At 38.4% G+C, this 14,834-nt stretch overlaps 1 protein-coding gene across 4 annotated transcripts in view; it reads right to left on the bottom strand.

Moving 5' to 3' along the window:
* Nucleotides 1-14,834, bottom strand: part of PLS1 (plastin 1) — a 77,983-nt gene that overhangs the window by 49,953 nt on the left and 13,196 nt on the right. Inside the window, exon 1 of one of the 4 annotated variants that reach the window (XM_089509107.1) lies at nt 6,353-6,374. The exons of the other annotated variants lie outside the window; for them this stretch is intronic. The gene's annotated coding sequence lies outside the window, so the exon portion shown is untranslated. Of the gene's footprint in view, nt 1-6,352; nt 6,375-14,834 lie in introns of those variants that run through there. 4 annotated transcript variants of the gene reach the window in all.

The following is a 14,834-nucleotide window of genomic DNA, read 5'->3' on the forward strand; positions in this document are numbered from 1 at the left end:
AGAAAACAATCTTAAATACAAAATTTTCTAGACAATTTTGTATGTAGAAAAATGACCATTACGATCAATATTCCTATTCCTGAATTTAGTCAATCTTTTACAACTATCCATTTTTATATGATGTCAGCAGCCACCTGATAGCCAGTATCACATGATCTTACTAGCTCAGGCCTTTGTGAAATCACTGAGGCTGAAGATCTCCCAATATGTAAATTATTTTGTCATATGCTTGGCGTATAAATTTTTACTTGCTACTTTATTGGAATGCTATTCAGAAGGAATGTCTCTGTCTCTCTATAACCCCCCCCCCCTTTTTTTGCACTGGCTCCTGGAATGATCACTACAAAAGTGTAATTGGAGATTAAATTGTCATAGTAATGTTCTGAACTGATAACTATTTTACTGTTCCCCCCTTTGTCCCTTGTTTTGCTGTTTGAGAGGGGTTTTTAGCTTAGTTTTTGCATCCTGTGTCAAAATGCCATACCACTTCTAGTGGTTGTATTTGTAGTGTGATTTTTATTTATGTAACATATATTTGAGCAAGTATGAATTTTTGCAAAGTCCTTTGTATTTCTTTTCCTCATACAAGCCCAGTTTTTTGGAGAAGACATGGTAGAGGTAAAGTTATACAATACAATATTTTGGCCATAAATAATGAAGGTTTAGCAAATTATAGAGGCCATGTAAACTCATTTCTATATAGCATATATATAGTTCTAGGAAGTCTGCCATGCAGACTGCTGAAGATATCTTATCACCAGACACTTTGAATTTCTGCCAGTGATGACCTCCCCAAATTCCCCACACCTATGCCACCATGAGTTTGCTGCTGATGAAGAGGGCCTTTCTTTTATGTTATGTTCTTTCCCACAATCCTGCTCCTAATAGCCTGACAAACAGCAGTACAGTATAGAAACCATCATCATAATTCCTAATAGCTGTGCCACATTCCTCAACAATGGGGATGCTTACTGCATCAGGAGGAAAGGCAAGGTTAAACACATTACCCCAACAATTCACATTAAAGGTGATGGTCAGATTTTAACCCCCTCCCCCTTCCTGCTACCAATAAGGAAGGAGAAAACCAGATGGCTAGCATGGTGGTTAGGCCCTCCCTCCAGCAATTCTATGCTTGCTGGGAGCATTGTGACTATCTCTCATCAGTCTGGCTCACTTGTGTGGTCCCTCAAGGGATTTTGCAGTGTGCAGGGCCCAGTGTGATTCTCAACCCCAAAAGTTCACCTATCATTGGATGAATGATGGAGCAGAAGCCCCCACAAAATTAGGCTGAGTTAGAGCTGAGCTCCCCTTTGAAATGAGGAGGCAAAACTGGCCCACCAAGACTCCTGTATAATTGATCTCCCTCAGAAATTATCAATCAAAAGTGTACTAAATGATCATGCACACACACATGCACAGACACAAAGATTAAGACAGCTATTTTAGTTAATCCACCCAGAAGTAACTAAGACTACATGCGACCTATACTGTGCACACTTAATTGAGAATAAGCTCTACTGAACACATGAAGGGAACCTCTCTACAGACTCATTATAAGAGCACTTATAGTCAAGGCTGCCTTAATGGCAATAGAAAGGGGAACATAATTTTCCTTCATTCTTATTATGCTGTCAGGCATAATGGCTTGTCTGGAGATTCCAGATCACAGCAGGAGAGCCTCTGTCCTGTAATCAGTGGCCTTAGGGAACATCTATAATCTTTACGCATTGGTTCACTGAGCCAAGGATGGGTTAACTTCCAGGAACAGGCAAACAAGGGAGTCACAGTGTGCAGCATCCATTTTTATTATCTGTGTTGGAGCAAAATCTAGAGAGGAAAGAAGTACTACAACATTATTACCCAGTCTGCCCTGAGTAACATCTATGAACTATCTTATTTTTTCCTGTAATTTTGTTTGTATTCTGCATGTGCAGAATGTGCAGAATATTCTGTATGTGTAAACTGCCAAAGAACCCTGTGGTCAAGCAACATCAGAATTGGTTAAGATGGAAAAAGTCATTAATAAGGAAGAACAGAAATGCTAGGATAAGCTGAAGCAGTTTGCTTTTGCTTTTTGAACTTTGAACTCAGTTTTCAGCAGGAAGAAGAAGACAAATAGGGCAATAAGAAGGAGAAAGTGGGATATTTTAAAAGTAGGTGTAAAAGTGGGATGACAAAAGCTTAATTGGGACTGTCTCTGACAAATCAGGACAGATGGATGGTATGCATATGCTCTGCAGCTAGTTTCAATACTTTATGACATTGGACACTGTTGACTCCAGTCTGAGTGACTTTGCATGATAGAGGCAGAGTAGAATGACAGTTTTTGTATACCAACATGTTATAGTATGCATAGATATTCATACTAATATGTTATGCATCTTATCCATAGATAACATGTTACGCATAGACCATGAAAGACTATGGGAGACATGAGAGTACCATTTCATCTGATAGTCCTCATGAGAAATTTGTACTTAGGACAAGAGGCTACTTGAACCAAACATGAAGAAATAGAACAGAACATGGAGAAACAGAATGGTTCCCAATCGCCAAGCAAGTCAGACAAGGCTGCATTCTTTCACCCTACCTTTTCAACTTATATGCAGAACATATTATATGGAAAGCAGGCTTGAACACAGAAGAAGGAGGAGTGAAAGTAGGAGGAAGAATATGAACAATCTAAGATGTGCAGATGACACCATAATACTAGCCGAAAACCTCACAGACTTAGAACAATACTAAGGAAAATCACATACAGGCTTACTGTTGAACATAAAGAAAATAATGACTAGGGAGAACGTACACAAATTCAACCTAGACAATGATGAACAACCACCAATAATTTATCTAATCCCTTTTTAAAGCTGTCTAAAATGGCAGCCATCACTACGTTTTGTGTCAGTGTGTTCAGCACTGCAGCCACCAAGTATAAAGGAGTACTTCTTTGAATCTGTCTCCCAGCATTCAGTTTAAGTGGATGACTTGGTTCTAGTGTTATGAGAGATGCATAATTTTATACTGCTAGTAGTGTTCATCCACATTCAGAGAACATGGTCTAAAATATTATTTCCCCTTCTCTCCTCTAGTTCTCGTAGGACATTACCACAAGCTCTATTGTCAGATCAATCATGTTAGTTTTTTAAAAAATTAGAAGCACACAAGTTTCAAAGCAGCCATTATTGCACATCTTTGCAATTGTGCTACTGGCGGCAGCTGACATTGCACACTCTTCTTGACTGCCCCTTAACCCCACCTCCCTGCCCCATGCCCTACCCAGCATGCCTTTTGTTTTGTTTTTTAAATTTTATTTTTACTTTTAATTTTAACTTGTTCACGCAATTGCAGAAAATTTCTGCTACTGTGATTTAAGTTTTAAAAAGAAGAAATTAAATTAAATTAAAATAAAATAAAGGGAATAAGCCTGCTTGAAATAGCATGGGGGAGGAGGGATGGGGCAAAGGAGGACACACTGACACCATGTGACATTTCACACCTCAAGACTAGTACAACTGGGAGATAATTGACAGGTTTCCCCTCTCAATGAAAAGACACTACACTTATCTTATGTGAGAGGAATCATTTTCAGTAGTTACTACACATTATTACTACACTGTAGTAATAATTAGCTCATGTTAATGCCTCTATTCATTGATGGAAATGCACTTGAAAGCAAAGTCATGTATTAAGGATGGATGATTAATATATATTAAAATGTGGAAGCATAAATAAAATGTGGAACCAGAAATATCAAAGTCTTCTGCTTTGGGATGCAAAGTTTTTCAACTTTTAACTGTCATAAAATTCCAAGGATTTGCACGGTAGTAACAGATCAGGCAGATCCATTAAGTTTTTTTAAATTGATTTCCAATAATTTTCAAGACACTGTGTTGTTGTTGCTGTTGTTGTCATGTGTGCCTTCAAGACACTACCAGCCTCATTTTAACAAGACCAGACAGATGAGCAACCTGGAATCATAAAAGAAGCCATTTGAAAGCCTGCAACAATTATGCACTCTGGCAAAGTTGACATGTTCCATCTTCCCTCAAATGGTTTGAATGTAAGGTCATTTTAAAGAAAGTGTGCAGTCAGCGATCTAAGTCAACTCTTGCTTAGTCTCATCCTTTATTAAACAAAATAAAGACAAAATATAAAAACCTAGTACATAATTAATGAACTAGCTAAACATATCTTTAAGAATTTACTATGGCACAGGTTTCATAGTGCTACCCAGATTGATGGTCTCTGAACTGGTGCTGGTCCACAAGCCATTGGCAAAGATTTTCCAGGAAAAAAAGAAATAGGTCTAGGAAGGCATGCAAATATGGTACTGATTCCTAGTGAATCAGTATGATGTAGTGGTTTTTGAGTGTCAGACCAGGATTCACCTCTCTGCTCGGCCATGGAAACCCATTGGGTGACCCTGAGCAAGTCATACCCTCTCAACCTCAGAAAAAGGCAATGACAAACCTCCTTTGAACAAATCCTATTTATTATTTATTTATTATATTTATTTGTATCCTGCTTTTTCCCCAGGACTGGGACTTAGAGCAACTTCGCAGCATTAAAAACAGTACAATTAAAAACACTTAAAAAGTACATTAAAAAGGAATTAAATTATTACGGTATCAAAACTGATAGTTATTAAAAGAATAAAACATATTTTAAACAGATAAAACTATATATAGAGAAAAAACTGTATCAGATTTTTAAAATGGTCCAACATCTCAGCCTATCCTTATAGCAATTCCTTAAATACCTGTGTGAACAGGTAGGTCTTCACCGGCCGGCAGAAGGCCATCATGGAGGGCACCATTCTGATCTCCTTGGGCAGGGAGTTCCAGAGTCTAGGGGCAGCCACCGAGAAGGCCCTCTCTCGCATCCCCACCAACCATGTTTGTGATGGTGTTGGGATAGAGAGAAGGGCTTCTCCAGAGGATCTCAGAGTCCGGGCCAGTTCATACCAGGAGAAACGGTCTGCCGAACAGTTTGGACCTGAGCCATGTAGGGCTTTATACTGTAGGTAATCTTGGCAAGAACACCTTGTAATAAATTCACTTAGGGTCGCCATAAGTCAGAAATGACTTGAAGGCTCCCAACAACAACAACAACCCTGGTACATTAGGGGGGAAATGTTGGGACCCACATATGGCAGACAATAGCAACAATAGCAATAGCTACAACATTCTCTGTTTAGCTGGGATATAATTTGTCAACAGTGTTTTCAATTTACAGTTTGTGGAGTCTTGTTCTCAAAGTGTTGTGTTCTCTAGGCTTCCCCTGAGTTATGAGCAGCTCTGGAAGACCCTTGTGTAATTCTAAGAGATACTTGCTAAAATCCAGAACTGTTACATTACAAAGCTAACTAGGATGGGATGGGGTGGGGGAATATTCTGGAATATTCTATCCAATTATCTAGGTTTAGGCTTGCACAAAGTCCTGTCACTATGATTCTCACCTACAATGCACTTTGACTTTGCCCTTAATAACACCAGAAAATACATAGCTACTGTGTGCTCTGTCTCTGTTCCAGGAGGTTTAGTATATAGGGAAAGAGTTAATTACTTATTATATTTGTAACACCCAGGAGCTGACAGCAATGTATGATTCCTCTCCTGATTTTATCTTCCTGACAACCTCATATAACAGATTATGCTGATCATTGTCAACTGGCCTAAGTGAACATCTTCACTGAATGAGGATTTGAACCAGGTTGCCCCAATCATAACTCAACAAACTAACCACAGAACCATGAAACAAAGAACCCAGGTCTGTTGATCAGTCTCAGCTTGCTTTTTTATCTACCTGAATAGGGACAAGTAAATTACACTTAAAGACTCATGGCAGATTCTTTCAAAATAGTTTTATGTATGTTTTAAAATGCTATTTAATTAATGAATTGACAGTAATGAAATAATGTTCTTTGTGAATGAATAAATGAATAAATAAATAGTCTCCCCAACCTCTACCAAAGCAAATAAATGCGTAAGTCAGGATACTTCACAAATCTGATGATGTGGACTGTAGTCTGTAGCTAACAGCATAGTACAGTTCACTGTTCACGTGTTACAAGACTCTTTTATATTTCTGCCGCAAAAGACTAAAATGGCTGCCCCACTGGAAATTCATAAATAATAAATGTATTATCACAAGAAAAAGAACAATTTACAAACTAGAGAAAGTTTAAATACGCAGTCTATTAAAAGTGACTCAGCCGACTTAACAACCAGCTCCTATAGCTCACGTTTTAATGACATGAGCCACCAAAATTTAGGACAGCTCTCCTATCTCTTATAGCTGCAGGCACATACATTATTCTACAGTTGTGACAATATGACTGAACCTCTCTCACCTGCACTACATTCCAGGAAAGTGCCAATTTCTTCAAAAAACTGTGTTCAGTTTGTAGTTACTGACCTCCTGGAAATTCTGGCTCTGCAAGCCAGTGAAGCTTGCAAGAATAATCAGTTCAATCCTTGCCAAAGCAGGACGAGACCATACAAGCTAATGCTAAAGATTAGCACAGCAGATCAAGATACAGTGATGTTTACTCTAGTATTTAGTTTCTTGTTAGTTAAATCTAAAATAGAATTATCAGGAGCAAATATGTATTGTCACAGCTAATATTCACTGTGCCAATTCTGAAAAGATGTGTACTGTATTCTTTTTGAAATAATGCAATGTCTAATTCATGAGATATAGGTTACTTTCACAACTAAAAATAGAAGTCCATGTCCTTGGATACAAAGGATAACTTGCCCGCCTGCAGCAGGAGTTAGGGGAAGCTAGCCAGAAGCATAAAAGTTAAATACAGAGCGTAGTGAAGTTCCTTTTTTGGATGGTAGCTCTCAGAATCCACCAATTTGCAGGGTCTGATTTATGGAATTTTATTTGAGGTTCAAATGAAGACATCTTCTATTTGTAAACCTCCTGGCATTTTCCCCATTCTCCATCTTTTTCTTTACCATAGAAAATCCAATAGGGAATAGATGGACAATGTATTTATATTAATAATACTAACTGGACCTCTGTATCTGGAACCACTCTTGGGAAGGGGCAACATTACTTGCGTAAAGAAGAAAAATATTCCTTTGAAGGTAACCATATGTGTTTGGGAACAAACTGATACTTTATATATTTACAGTACAGTACTTCTATTTTGACAGTACAAATATCATTGTATTGCCTTCTTAGAAACATTTAGGGGTTTAAGTAATGTAAAAATCTCCTGTGCCATTGGTTTGCTATTGTAAATTTCCACATACATGTTTTCTACGTAGATGTTGTAGCTATAGAGCAATGAGAGCCTGAAGAATTTAGTCACATTATCACTTCAGCAGATCAAATGCAGGTTAATATAGAGTATTATCATATTTGATCCAGGATCTATATGCATGAAAGGAAAAGTGATCACATGATAGAGCTACTCCTTCTCCCCCACCTTTAAGTGATGGGCCTCAAGTATTCATCCATAAAACAGCTACCCAAATTCAACAACAGTATCGGTTTCACAGTTTGCTTAGCCTGCTGGACGGCTGAAAATGATCTTAGCACACATGTTCTTTGTATTACATTCTGCTTCAGTAAGAAAACACTACAGTAGGAAGAAAACTGGATGCTGTGGAACAGGGAGTGATAAGATAACATTTTTGTCTGCGTTATTACTGAGTAGCGCTAGCAGTGGTATCAATGTTTTCAGCTTGCCTACAAATTTCCATCCCAAGAATTATGCTTTCAATTGCTTATTGCTTTGTCAGATGTTAAGTCTTTCTGAGATATAGCTGGATGTCCTCCCCAGGCTGTTGGTAATTTTAGTTTTATTTTGTTAGAAAACCTAGCTCTACTTTTATTTATGTGAATATCTGTAAGTACTGTTTCCATATGAATGTTTTCAAAGTGGCTTAAAGACTAAAGATCCAAAACACACTGCAGAAATAATCTAGTTTCTGCAGTGACTCAGTGCTAGGGAATCCTGGGAACTGCAGTTTATTGTGCCACCAGAGCTGTCTCACAGAGAAGGCTAAATGCCTCACAAAACAACAGTTCCCAGAATTCCCTAGCCAGGGCAGTTAAAATGGCCTCAAATTGTATTATTTCTGCAGTGTGTTTTTTAGCTAAAAAGTATTTTTATATAAAAACAACAGTGGGAATAAATAAACCTAAAAACAGAGTAGCCAAATAGTATAGCCTTAACACCAAAGATAAGGAGCCAGAAAAAATGAACAATTCAAGGTCTCACTTGATGACCCTGACAGACAGGCAGGTTCATCAAGCTCTGGCAGAAGTACCCCATATTTCTCTGTAAATTCCTTTCTTCTCCTCCTGCTTTTCCTCCTTTCCCTTCTTGCTTTTCAGAATGAACAGTCATAGTGATCTATCCTTCAATTCAGGACTAATACCTTGCAGATTTCAGTGAAATCTGAAAAAGTAGTAATATGATCTAGCAAATGACTAGATCATATTACTTCCTCCGGCTTCAGTTCTGGATCCAGGATGCCCCTGGATGTTATCATAACTAAATCACCACTGATCTACATGGGATGCTGCTGCTCGAAGCCTCGCTCAGCTGGCCAATTTTTTAAGTCAGAAGCTTCCTGCCTTCAAAAAAGTATGGACCGAGCAAGACTTCAACCCAGGATGCATCTGAGTGGCAGCATCCCACATAGATAGGTGACAAGTCAGATATGATAACATCCGGGGGCACTGCAGATCCCGAACTGAAACCAGAAGAGGTAAACCGGCTTATTTGCCCAAGGGATAAGCTCCACAGTTTTCTCCCACACAAGCTTTATCCCTCTCTAGACGGATGGTAACATTTGTGTGGGAAGAAACAATCCCACTTGCTCTTTACAAACCTAGGCTTATTTTGCACTTATTTTGGCTAGCACACGAATAGGGGACCTGAGACGCTTTACCTGTTGATGGTTGGATCTTATGGGAATTGAACAACATTATACAGGAGGGCCACATATTTCTATCCCTGAGCTATATGATCTGGTCTACATGTGTAGCAGAAAATAAGATTGTAAGCCTGAGGGCAGGAAACTGTCTAATTAAAAATAATAATTGTAAGCCACTCTGATAGCCTCTAGGGCTGAAGGGCGGGGTATAAATACCATAAATAATAAATAATAATAAATAAATATAAAAAAAATAAGGTTCACGGAAGAATCTTGAAGTAAAGAAAAGTACTGTTTGAGAGGAGGAGGACGCGACTCTACTGCCTACTTCAGATGGAGGGGGGCTTACCGTTTTGAATTATCATTCCCATTTTTTATAAGGCACATCACTAAGTAAAAAACCCACAACACTGACACAAAGAAGAAAGGTGATAGTACAGCCCGTTTCTTGCCAAACTCATCCACTACTTCATGTTTTCTAACACACGGCTCTTTCCATAATGTCACCCAGTACCTCCAGGTTGAAATTATACCTTCCGGCACAGGATTCCACCTATTCATTCCACGTTGTTTGTTTGTTTGTTGTTGTTGTTGTTAACTGCCCTTAAACTGATCTCAATTCATGGTAACCCTAGGGATGAGACATCTCCAAGACTCCCTGTCTTCCACTGCTCTGCTTAAGTTTTGCAGACTCATGTCTGTGACCTCCCTAATTGAGTCTAGTCATCTGACATGCGGCCTTCTTCTCTTTCTGCTCTTTCTACCTTTCCTAGCATTATTGTCTTTTCTAATGAGTTGTGCTTTCTCATGATGTGGCCAAAGTACAACAGTCTCAATTTGATTGTCTTGGCTTTTAAATACATTTCAGGCTTAATCTGTTCAAGAAACCATTTATTTGTCTTTTTGTCTCTCCATGGTATCCTCAGCGCTCTTCTCCAGCACCATATCTCAAATGAGTTGATTTATCTGCTTTTTTAATCTGTTTTTTTCACTGTCCAGCTCTCACATCTATACATAGTGATGGGGAATACTATGGCTTGGATGATTCCAACTTTAGTATTCAATTGTTTATCTTTACGCTTTAGGATCTTTCCTAGCTTTTTTATGGCTCCCCTTCTCATTCCCAGTCTTCTTCTTATCTCTTGACTTTAGTCTCCATTCGGAACAATGTTTGATCCAAGGTACAAGAAATCTTTAACTATTTCGATTTCCTCATTTTCCAGTCTGAATTTACCTAAGTCCTCCATGGTCATTATTTTTGTTTTGTTTTTTATGTTCAGCAGCAAACCTGCCTTTGTACTTTCTTCCTTTACCTTCCTTAGTAATTGTTCCAAGTCCGTTATGTTTTCCACTAGTAATACTGTGTCATCTGCATATCTTGGATTGCTGTTCACAGACCAAGCTAAAGAGTCCCAACAGTACCTCTCAAACATCTTTTTTCTTGACCATACTCTCTCTCTCTTTCTATCACATATACATTGTGATATTTATTGTGGCACCAGAGCTCTCTGACAGAGAAGGCTAAATGTCTCACAAAACTACAGTTCTCAGAATTCCCTACTATTGAGCCAGGACAGTTAAATCAGTCTCAGACTGGATTATTTCTGCAGTGTGTTCTGGACTATAATAATCTGTACAACAGCATAAAGATTTCAGTTTAAGACAAATCTTTTACTCAAATGCAAATAAATAAATAAATAGTAAAAGATGCATCACATTTGCCTACACAATTCATATTATTGAAAAATACTGTAAAATATAGTATTGTTACAATGGAATATAGCCTTCCATTACCCTGCTAATTCCTGGCACAACTCTACATGGTTCAAAAGATTATTAGATTAGATGACTAAGATACTACACTACAACCAAGACAGGATTTTCCGTCATGGAAAGGTTTCTTTTTAAATTTCCTCCCACGATATTACTGTCCTTTCACTAGACCTAAAAGGCAATGTAACCAAAATGGCAATATATTTATTAACAGCTTCTATGGGCTTTTTTACACCAGTCTTTTTTCGGACAACAATTACATTAGTGAAGCAAATGGGAACATACCAGTTTGAAAATGTTCAGTATTGCACTTCTCTTCAGTCATATGAGCCTTCTGTATTGGCTCTGTAACCCCAACTTCCATGCCTTTCAGTGCATGCGTTTCTTTGCTGACCTTTTTACTCCATTTCTTTCTGGGGTTTTTAATTTTATTTTTTCTGCAATTATGCAATCTTAGCAAAAATAATAATTAAAAAAACCCCAAAGCATGGAATAAAAACAATTTCAGATTGCTTCAAAATAGCAAGGAGAAGATTGGAGAAGAAAAGAATTACACATCCTTATGCCACGTAACTGCTGTCAGTTATTACTGCCATGGAAGAGACCTATTGCACCAGGGAGACTAATGAAATAGGACTTATATTAGGAGTGTATTGACCAGTTTTCCCCATCAATGAACAGGGGCACTACAGAAAAAAATAAACTGCAAAACACCAACTGATTAGACACAATGTTGTGTGATAAGTACTGGCCAAATATGTTAATACCTTGCTTTAATTCTGATTCACTGCCTTGTGTGAGTAAAGTCCTACCTTACCCCTTTTTGGCATTAACTTAACAATCATACTGAAATTGGCATTTAAAATTAGAATTTGAATGAACAAATAATTTTATAAGACTCTCAAGTGAACAAATGACAAAACATTGTTTAGTTAAAATATTATCTGTTTACTCTTTGGCATTCAACATAGATAAGCAACTGTGATGTGTCCTGTTGCTGATTTTCTGCCCCTGGGACCTTCCAAATACAACACAGACTGCCCTGCCAAATAGCAAAAAACCCAGGAAATGACCAGAAGCCCACTTCTGATTTTGAAAAATGTGGAGAGGGGGTGTTAAACAGAGCTACAATGCATTTTTAAAAGTGAGTTCCCCACTCACTGAGTCTTCTAGAAGACTTCTTTGGGCCAGAAAAAATCTGGTGTCTGGAGCGGTTGAAGACCACAAAAATGGCTTTAGATGGTCACATGTGGGTCACAGTCCTCACTAACTATCCTAGTGTAGAAGCCTGCCCTATTGATTTTAATGGAATTAATTTACCGATTAGTACACTATTGTATATGTTCATATATTAGTCTAAAAATAGAGCCAAAAAGCTGGGAGTAATGTAAGTATTGTGTCTTTACTCTTATATAAAAAAAGGTACCATTCCCTTCTTTGAGTTGAGTGGCAAAAGACGAGTGCTAGTCCATCAGGGAGAACAGAAAGGAAACACCAACTCCCTCTATTGAAGTGCCACTTATGGCCTTTTTGATTGCCTGGGTGGCAAAAATGGTGCTGGTGGGCGATCAAATAAGTATTTGAGAGTAATCTGTTTCTGAAAGACTTTAATAAGACATTAAAATCAACCAAAGTTATCACATTAAAGTTAAAGGCTATAATCACTTCTAACATAGGCCCCATACAGACAGGCCAAAATAAAGCTGCTTCGGATCACTTTGGAGGTTTGCTGTTTAAATGCTGCATGCATCCTAAGAGTCCAGAAGCCACGCCAAAGCCACGATCCAATCCTAAGGACTGGAGCACAGCTTTGGCACAGCTTATTAGCCTCACAGTAATTAGCCTCACAAACACACAGGTTGTTATATGAAAGGATAAAAATCAGGCTGGTTAAATGTTTAGACACATTTAATGCCACATTTTGTTTGGCCAACATAAGGCTAAGATCCTCAAAGGAGATGGCTGAGTTAGGAGTTAATGGGCTTGTCCAGACTGATCTAAAGAAGTGAGAGTTCTCACAATAGGTTTTGCCTGTTGCTTTCACCTCCTCATATTATCCTTCCATTCTTTTGGGGAGCTGTTTGTAATCATTACTTGGATATACACTATTCAAAACCTCTTTCAAAAGTTTTATTAAATTGAATCACAGATCCAAACACAGTGCAGAAACAATCCAGTTTGAGACCACTTTAACTGCCCTGGCTCAGTGCTAGGGAATCCTGGGAACTGTAGTTTTGTAAGTCATTTAGCATTCTCTTTCCGAGAGCTCTGATGACAAAACAAACTAGAGTTTCTAGGATTCCGTAGAACTGAGTCAGAGCAGTTAAAGTGGTACCAAACTGGATTATTTCTGGGGTGTGTTTTGGATCATAGTTTGCTGAGGTTGTCCTATGGTTTGAAAGCCAACATTTATCCTCCCTGAGTATTTTTTTTTAATTCCCTCAGAAGTATAGTACTATACTGCAAAGGCACACTTTCACTCATGGGCTATAAGTTTTAAAATGTTATGAACGTGAAAGGATACAAGGATGCTTTTTGATGTTGTTGTTTCAGTGTGTCTCACAGTGGGAAAAAAATCCACTCAAAAATGGGAATAAAATGTTGTAGTTGGTTCTGGGACTTGCAGAAAATAGTTTTTGGGTTTTAAAAAAAACACCCTGAAAACTATAGCAAAAATATTTTCTACCATAACTGGTTCCTAAATCACCTTTCCACTAATCTACAAAACACTGAAAAATAATTCTTCAGCACTTGTAAAAATGTTTATGTCAGTCTCCTCTGATCCACAGCAGCTGATTATGTTGCCTAGTTTCTTGCTTCTAGGGAATGGAAGGGCACTGCTGGAACACTTCAGCCACACAAACTGCTACAAATACACACACACACACACACACACACACACACCAAAACCTTAATCAGTAACCAGAACTGGCAGCAAAACTCCCATGTCTTGTTTTGAAAAGCAAGTGTTTTTAATGTGAAGTCGAAGGCTTTCATGGCCAGCATCCATAGTTTTTTGTCGGATTTTCAGGCTATGTGGCCCACATCAGGAAGAAACTCTTCTAGAACATGGCCACATATAGCCGGAAAAACCCACAAAAAACTATAAGTGTTTTTACTACTAAATAATTTGAGGGGTCTGCAACCTATTTAAAAGGTGAATTGCTGATCTTGGAAGTTCTCTGTTGTAGCTGGTTGGACTAGAGGTTGAATCTTGTTTCAACATTCATTTGCTCCACACCTCATCCAGCAAGCTACTGTTCTGTAAACAAGTTGTGTGGTGAACATGGCTCTGTCATTCAACAAAGGCAAGTAACTGGTGAGTTAGGCAGTGCCACTCTCTAGCTGGTTATCTCACTTGTGCTCTTTGATATCTACCAACTGTGACAACCAGTACATTCTGCCTAACAAACCATCCACTCCTATAACTAAGAAAAGCAGCCCTTCTGGTAATCTGTAGAGACTTCTGGTTTCAACCAGTTGATAAACATCTTGGTTCCAGATTTAGGACATGTCCCATGCCCCCCCCCCCCCCCCGCTTCCAAAAACAGACTATTTTGACTTTGTCTTATTTTCAACGTTGCTGTGGGCAGCAGGAGCAGTGGTGCAAGTGAGTTTGAGGCTGCAACAAGGGCTAGATGGCTAGCCAATTTTCATTGACGGCTTCTATTAGAAACAGAAGGAACTGGTTGCTCCTGAGCTAGATTAATTTTGGAAGTGTGTACAGTTTTCCAAAAGGGGTGAGTTTAGATCCACAAAAGGCTTATTACTCAAGCTGTGTAAATCTGTACTACATCTTGGAAAATTACTTTTTTGAACTATAACACCATGATGGATGTTTTCCAAGCTCTGATCTATACAGATCTTTATTGTCAAAACCTACAGCCAAATAAAAAGGAAACACGTGGTTTCTGTGCTTGCTTTCATATACCACACATTGGCTTCTAGCTTTGTGAAACATAATTCTGTCTTGATCTGTTGTCTTTTGTTATTAGTTGGCACATGGCCTAATTAATATGTTGGCTTCTTCTCAATATTTTTATTTAATTGTGTGTGGTGGGGGGGGAATCCCCTCACTCATTTACGAAAACTGTGATGGATTAAGAACTCTTGAATAAACTGCAGCTTATTTTGGAAAATTTCTAGCACTAGGGGTTTCTA

Source organism: Sceloporus occidentalis, unplaced genomic scaffold, assembly GCF_023333645.1.
Source record: "Sceloporus occidentalis isolate IW3139 unplaced genomic scaffold, rSceOcc1.0.p SCAF_2, whole genome shotgun sequence".
Taxonomy (NCBI): domain Eukaryota; kingdom Metazoa; phylum Chordata; class Lepidosauria; order Squamata; family Phrynosomatidae; genus Sceloporus; species Sceloporus occidentalis.